Below are 8905 nucleotides of genomic sequence, written 5' to 3'. Positions count from 1 at the left end.
CGAGAGTGCGCTTGTTGACTAGTTTGCTTTGATAATTTTAAATCTATTATTTTAGTGATAGATTTTTTTTTACACTATCATCTAGTAAATAGATAATTTTTGTAGTGTTGCCATCAAAAAAAAGGGGGGAGATTGTTTGCGTATCTGTTTCAAAAATAGGATTTTTGATGATTGCAAAAACTTTTGTTTTACTACGACTGTCTTGCCTCACTAACATTTCGACCACATGATCAAGACTGACAATTTGAATGAGCTCAAGATTGGGTTAGATTAGGTCTGAGTCAGTCTGTAAACTTTTTTCTTCTCTGAGAATTATATTTTGTAATAAATGGCTCTGATGACCTAGAAGTAACCTTCGCCACACACACACTTGGGGAATTTTTGACTTATTTCATAGAGTTTTATTTTTGGTAACATCATTCTGGCTATGATCACATAAATCGTCCTAGGACGATCTTGTTCAAAAATAGAAACTTAATGAGGCCATCCTAGTAAGCATCCGTCATTAAGCCCTGACTAGTTTCTGGACGATATTCTATATCGTCCGGTAGATGAATATGCTCAAAAAGAAAGAATCATGCCAGATCAATTAAGGCATGAATTATTTTTAGACATCGTCCATGGATGATGATGAATAATTCATGTCTAAATTAGATCTGGTAATTAAAAATAGCATTAATGCGTTCTGATTTATAGATCACATCGTCGGGACGATCAAATTCAAAAAACCTTCTTATTTGCTCCTGGAACAACCAAAATCTTTATACATCGTCAGAATTCAGGGCGATATTTGGACGATTTCTTGGATTGAACTACAATCTTCTGGGCGATCATGTGAGATTGTCCTAAGAAATCCAAGTCAATTTTGCAATCGTCAGAGTCGATGGTCTGAAAAATTCTGCCAATTGAACTAATCGTCCAGGATAATTTCCATTGGTCCCTGACGATAATGAAAAATTCCTTTTGATCGCTCTCAGATCGTCCCGACGCTGATTAGGCTTAAATTTCACGTGATCGCACAGTGAATGTGTTAATATCGTCCTGGATAGATGAATTCGGCAAGTTGTATATTAACTGACTATTCCGAAGCTCTTATATTAAAGCTCTTTTTCTACCCTTTTGTAGTTGTGCTGCTTCATGGACCTGTCAGAAGCCAAGAGGAAGGGGAGAGAGAGGGATGAGAGAGGGGATGGAACTTGTGAGGGGAGTTTGTGAGAGGTTTCATCAAAGGATTTATCCAAGCAGGTTCCAAGTTGTCTTCTCTGATCTCATCCTTCGTGCCTTGGGGTTCTTGGGAGGTCTTATTCACGTATAATTCAGATCAAGGTTCTCGTGCTGCTCAGAGGAAGCAAAAAGGAGTCGAAATTATCTCTGCTCATACAGATTGATTGGAAAGAGTTTCTAGTTAGACTTCTCTCACTTGCTGTGGCGAGCAAAAAAGGAATTAACTATATTTAGGCAATACCCGGAGGGCACCTCCGGGGAGTTGACATAGACGTAGTTAACTAATCCACTATAATAATTTTGTGGTCATTTTAACTACTATTTTCACGCAGTGTTATTTTCCAACTTTGATTTTCATTATTGGTGATTTTTTAGTTGAGTTTGTGGATTGTGATTTTGATTTTAAGAAATATTCTATAAAATAACTAATTAACCCCCGCCTCCTCCTTCTTGATTAGTAGCCTTGGCTAGTTCATAAGGGCTTAACATCCCTATACAACTTTCAAAATTAGTTGGATTAAGAAGCGATTGACTTTGTATGTTACCTTTAGATTTGACAAGCACTATTTATGCTGAGGTCACTATTGTTATACATCCTTAAGAAGGTTGGTTTTTCCTTACCCAATCTAACCCATTACTGGCATGAAGCTCTTGATAGCACACCATTTTGTGGGAGATAGTTACATGCAATTATAAGAAATTGTTCATTCAGTCTATATCTTGAGTCCCTGCTAGCCATCTCGGCCGTTTGATTGTTCCTAAAAGCGATGGACCATAGCATATGTGCAATTGACAGTTGGGATAATGAATACACTCATTGTTAATATATCCCAATCACTATAAATTATAATCTCTACCTGGTTTATAGGACCACAGGCTTCTCAAATTGGACTTGAAGAGTGCTACCATCAATATTTGTATCCATCCCGGAGAAATTAGTAGATTGCCTGCAGATGATAGATAAAAGTTTTTCAAGGGAGTGTTATTATCGCCTTTGGGCATTATAATGCTCCAATACATTTAGCTACTCATACATCGGGTGTTGACATGAATATCTCAAGAATTATTAGATGCATACGTTATGCATATTTGATTATGCATAGGTTGTTGAACCTAGTGCAAATGTCCCTAAGGCTAACGCAAGAGGGAGGCGGTGAATTCGTATTTTAAAACCAAAAATCTCTTGGACATTGAACAGAAAACTAGATTTTATATATATTTTTGTAAGAGAGTACACTTTTCAAAACCACAAAACAGAAAACTGAATGATAAATAGATGCAAGAAGATGAGAATGAACAACAAATATTTTATAGTGATTCAATCAACAAGACTAATTTCCCACCCTGAAGGACTCCCTCTATAGGTATCTGTAACTATGTACCAAAGTGACTTCCTTTGCCCTATAGCAAGATGGAGAAGCCTTTACAATTTCCTCTCTTCCATCAATCCTCGACTGTGGCAGGAGGTACCCCCTTTCACACCCTCCAAGTATCGGCAGAAGTACCGTCATCTGTTTCCACACCCTTCCAAGTGTCGCAGAGTACTGAATATTTTTCAAAGATTTTCTCTCGAGAAACTAAAAGAGGAAAAGAAGAGTATCATGAAAAAAACCAAAAGAGATTCATACTTATTGAGTAACACTTGTGATTCCTTTACCCTCCACTTGCACAGGAAATCTCTCATACACTCTCTCATAAATTTTTCTCTCTCACTTAACTCTTGAAAAATCACAAAGAACAAAATTTTTTTCATGTCAGATTCTAAGTCCTTTTATATAAAATTCACAAAAACTGTTAGTATAGAAATTTAAATTTTCCAATTTTGAGCAATACGATCAAAAACAATATTGATCAAATTTTTGTACATACATTAGTTCAAAAGCTGTTGCATAATGGAACCTATACAAACTTGTATGAAATATTTTATAACATTGATGATTGTCTAGTACCAACATTTTCTTACTCTAGATGATCATCTATATGAACAGGACATCGATTTTTATTTAGTCATAATTATTTAGGAGAAAATTTGACAATTCATCGCGGATGAAAAGAACCTTTTTCCAATTTGTACTATAAACATCGTCATGTACGAATAAGTAAACATATAGTACGATTAGTTTAGAAAAACATTTGGGATTTGTCGAGAAAAAAGGGATTCGTCAATTCATTACTTCTACGGTGTCGTCTTATTTTAAACAACAAAATTATACAGTATGATTGTTTATAAAAGATTTAAGTCATCGGGCGATGAAGAAAAGACCTGTTCTTCATACTATAGGCGTCGTCTGGATGAAAGAACCCTTGACGTTGGATCAACACTTAAAAAATTTTTCTTACACTTGTTCTTTTAAACTGCACATGGATAGAGAATAACTGAACAAATTGTCCGTACGAAATGACATTTATTTTACAGCACGATTAATTTAAAAATTTATCTTTTTAAATCACGTCCCCCAGTGTGTTGTGTACACAGTTACTCTAATTACAATCACACCTCTCATACTCGTATAAAATGAAAAATGCATATCCATTTACAATCGAACTCTATCTTATCAATTTGAAGTCTTCAACAATCTGGAGGTATGATTTTTACTTGAAATATTATTACACACAAACAACAAAAGGGGCCAAAATATATCAAAAATCATTTTTTGGAGGAAGAAAGTGTAATTAAAATAATAATATTTCAAACATAAAAAAGTACACCATGTTGTAATTTGATCTTCACAAAAAAAAGTTAAGAGCAAACACATAACTCAACAATGCATTTTAGTTGTATTTTTGATGGACATTTTGGTGTTCAACTCTTTCTCTTATAGATTACTTGAGCTATTGAGGTTCAATCTAGAGATTCTATATAATAGTCAATGTTCCTCAACATGACCAATTGCCGAGTTTCAGTTGTTGCCATGTCCATTCTGGTTACGTTCTAATGCCATATGGGAATCATAATCATCGTCAGTAAAATCTTTGCCATTCCAATATTGACCAATTCCAAGTTCTTTGACTGATGTGCGGACTTTTCATGGTTTGTCCAAACATATATCGTCATCATCAAGAGCTTTCAGTGATATATGCCCCTAATTTCTAATTGCTTGATAGCTTCATCATTCTCCTGGACAATAGATGCCAATATGAAGAGATTTTGAGTGGATCAAGAGGCCCTCGGCTCAGGCTTGATTACTCAGCATTTCCTGACTTTTTGAAAACTGATGCTTTTGTCCATCGGTGTAGAGTAGTTCTATCTCAAGAAGGAGAGACCAGTTGAAAACTTTTAGTTGAAAATTAAAAGCTCCACCCCGACCAGAAAATTGGACGACATATAAGCAGGAACTAATATGCAAATTGTCTGAGATCTCAAGAAATGGAAAGAAATTACTATTGCACCGGGACTTTGTTCTATGTAATGAACTAGGCACTTTAGTACATCAATAACTAAAAAAACATTCAACTTGATTTCTATGCCCGTTGGATTATCTTCTTCCAAAGATTTAGGCTTTTTAAATGTAATTAAGCATAATGAAGCGGTATCCAATTCAGTTGCAAAAGCTCTCAGTAGGTGTTCACCTACTTGAACTTCATCTTCAGACCAATATCAAGATGCATTCATTGCAAGAACTGTATGCATAAGGATTAAGGGATTTTCTCGTCAAGCTTGGACATTGTTGTATGCGCTGGCAACCACAACATGAATGATACACTCCACCAGGATTCTTATTTTAAAGGGAACAACCGATTGTATCTCCAACTCGTTCATTCAGTGTCCTCAATTGTATCAAAGAATCCATATATAGAGGTTGGCGCTTTAAGTTGACGATACAAGACTTTTAGCTATCAACCTTTCATATTACTGGCCTCATTTAAGCATGATGTTATTCTAGATTTGTAGAAAAAATGCTTCTATTTGTGAAATATATTTAAAGGCACGGGCATTTAGAACACTGAATTAACTACCCATCTGGATACCCGACTACATTTGGAAGATTTAACAAAACTTTTTGGATTTTTGGTTTGTTTGGGGGGGGTTACCATAGACTAAGCGGGCAGCTCACTCAATTCATGGATTGTTGTCGATTGATTCTTAAAAAATGGTGCACTTTATTCCATGTTTAAAAGATTTTCATTGCAGTCAATATTGCATTAACTTTTTCAAGGAAATTATAAGATTGCATGGGTTTCCCTCAAAGCCTTACCTCTGATTCGTGACTGTAAAATTTCTTAGCCACCTTTAAAGGAGTTGTACGCGAGCTGGAATGATTTAAACAGCGTTATCATCAAACTCGCTGGCATATCACACCGTAAAAATATGGCCCAAACTGAGTTGCTAAACAACCCTTTAGCAATATGCTTTGTTAGCTTTATTCAGGATTAATCCTAAGAGGTGAGAAGAGCATCTAGACACACAATTTTTCAACAATTCTATGTCTTACTTTGCTCTAACAGGCTGATATCCTTTCAAGTAGTGTTATTACTAAGCAAATCCCAAACCCACTTAGTAGAACCCTAGCATTTCTCACCAAAAAGTTAAGTAAATAAATTTCCAGTCCATAAATATAACACAAGCAAACAAAAACAATGCAAGCCTAAGGGAGAACTTCTGACATTATAAAAAGGAGGAGGACAGTAGAACAGAACAAAAACTAAACAACAACAAAAAAAAGAAACAAACTACAACAAAAAAATAGCAAAAAAAAAAAACTAGTAAAATGACAGCCCCTGATCATCAGAAGGACAAGGTGGTGGTGGTAGTGGCTGCTGAAAGTAGCTGGACATCGTGGAAAACTGTGCTCCAAACCAGGCCATGTCCTGGTCGTGCTGTTGCTGCTGCTGCTGGTGGGCAACGTAGGCATCAAAGCGAGCCATGTCCTGGTCATGTTGCTGCTTCTGATATGTAACGTAGGCATCGAAGCGGGCTAAGTCATCAGTTTGTTGTTTCTCCTATGCAACAACGTAAGAGTAAAAATGGGCTTTCTATTGGTCAAAATGCTCCACCAGCTCATCCAGCTGAGAGTACTGGTGAAGCGGACCAGGTGTAGGAACAGGTGGGGAGCCTCTGCCTCCTCAATTACCTCAGCTTCCTCATTCCCCGGGTGAAGACGAGTACTATGAAGAACATGGAAGAATTGTTGGAATAGAAGGCAGGCTAAAAATTTAGATGAGCAAGATATTGGAGGTTGTATTTAGATTCTAAGATATAAGAAATGATATGACTTAGGGCTAGATTTGTCTTCATCTTATGTTTTGGGTCACGAATGATGGCTCAATGTAACAAAAGATCAAGTCGGTAGCATTGAATTCATGATGGGCTAAAATATAAAAGGTGTTGATCGAAAGAAGATGAGTAATGTGGACACGATCACCAGCCTTTGGAATTATTGAAGCGTGAAGGACATGTTGGACGGTTCTCGCATCTTTGAACAAGGTGCTAGTCTCACCCATGTGAAAGTGAGCATTTGAGTTACAAAGAAAATGGTTGGCCGTAGCCCTTTCAAAATCGGGGTCAGAACACAGGGTGTGAAGTTTATCCTCTGTGATGGAAAGCTTCAAATTCTTCGCACAATCTTGATATGTGATCTTGGCCGGGGCATTGATTCACATACAGGCCAATAGAGGTAAAAGTAGAGTTCATACGGAGACTTACAAAAAACTCAAAGAGAAACTCAAAATTGAATGGTACAGAAAGAATCAGAAGAAAGCACAAGGTGGTGTGGGCAAATAAATCTAGAACCGGATAAGACAGAATGTTTGGATTGATGGACTGGGAGACAGTGATTACAGCCACCTTGTAGCGTTGGTAGGCGGCTTTATCATTCTCCTCTAGGAATCGAGGGTCCAAAGTAGCCCTCGAGGAACTTCCAGAATGGTCGCGAGCATGCTTGCCTCCGGCCATGATCACGAAATAGCAAGAAAAGAGAAATGAAAAGCTGGAAGAAAGAGATTGGTGTGAGAAAAATGGCTAGAGGGGCTCAATTTATAAAGAATATGCCAGATCATCCAGGACGATCACATGATCGTCCAGGATGATCCGGTGCACTTATTGCGGCTGGATGATTGGTTAAAAAGGCAATGAGATCATTCAGAACTATCAGATATCATCTGAGATGATTAGACACAGACGATCGTCCCGAGACGACAATCCGGATGGCTAACGAAAAAAAATATCATCCAGGATGATTAGGTGGATCGTCCAATAATGGATCGTACCGGTCAAATTTAAAATGTTTAAAATAAATGCTACGTGTATCATCCAGGAAGAACAAGTGGATCGTCCGGGACGATCACCAATAATGGATCATACCGGTCAAATTTAAGGCTTTTAAATGTATTTCTACGTGTATCATCCAAGATGAATAGTGGATCATACGGATCAATTACCATTACATAAAGCATCATCCAGGACTCAAAAGGGTAGTCCAGGACAATCATAGATGATTGAATCAAATATCGATCAAATCGTCCAAGACGATAATGAATCATTCAGGATAATGAAGAATAGAGAGTTAGAAACAATCAACATATGGGTTTTTTTGAAGAGAATTGAATAGATCATTCATGATGATAGGAATTTCGTTCGAGATAATGTGACACAACTTGAAAATAGAAAAGGCCCAAAAATAATAAAATTAACTAAAAAACAATACCGATAAAATATTAAAAATACATAAAAACTAACAAAAAGCAAATGTTTCTTTTTTTTTATTATTATTAAGGCATAAATATGACATAGCCTCCAAGTGATTGATTTTAAAGACTTGTAAGTCAAAGAGTTAGCAATGTCAAAAGTTTGAAAAATGGTAAAATATTTGATCATGATAACCCTTCGCTCGACTTCTTTTAAGGTAAAATCATCTTTTAAAATCAAAAGACCTATATAAGAAAAACCAATTGGATAAGAAAAAGAGATTCGTTCAAGACTTGGTTTCAGAAAAATATCTTATAGAATAATATATCAAAGTAGTTTGTCATAATCGCGAAATTCGAAATCAAGTCTTTGAAAATCTTAAGTGATACATAAATTCTTCTATATTGTAAGAGTTGAAAAAGAGAAGAGAGCTTGCTTGTGATGGGCTCATTTTATGTCTCTTGTCCATTGAATGGCGTACTTTGCGCATCTTTTAATTATTTTGATATACTTTGTGTATTTTTTTTTCAATTTGGCATTATTGCGTATCTTTTGTTTTTGACATCATTGACCACTTTTTTTTTTTGCAAGCTAGATTCTCTTTCAAAAACTCTTAAATATTCTTAGTTGTGAGTATATCTTCTAGATATTAGAGAAGAAAAACTCACTTTATAATATAGGGAGGAACAAACCACAAAACAAAATAAAAAATCATATGAGAAATGCATTAACAGGATAAAGAGAAATCATGAAGTAACATAAAAACTTTGATCATTATAAATGTAAGCTAGATTACTGTAGCAAGGTAGAAAATATCTCAATTGTAAAATCCATTTGTTAATTTAAGATTGATTTTTGTTTAAAAAAGAAAATTACACCACCAAAATAGGTTAGAGAAAGAGACAAAATCAACGGTATTTTTACCCTTTAGCAAATTAAGAGATGTAAAATATTGACTATAAATTTTCAAAAATAAAAGCAAGGCATAAGATGTAATTCAGCGATGATTAGAAAAACAAATTAAAGCATAAGAAAAATAAAGCACCAAAAATAAAA

The sequence above is a fragment of the Dendrobium catenatum genome, unplaced genomic scaffold (genome assembly GCF_001605985.2).
Source record: "Dendrobium catenatum unplaced genomic scaffold, ASM160598v2 fragScaff_scaffold_188, whole genome shotgun sequence".
Lineage (NCBI taxonomy): Eukaryota > Viridiplantae > Streptophyta > Magnoliopsida > Asparagales > Orchidaceae > Dendrobium > Dendrobium catenatum.
This window is presented reverse-complemented; position numbering follows the sequence as displayed.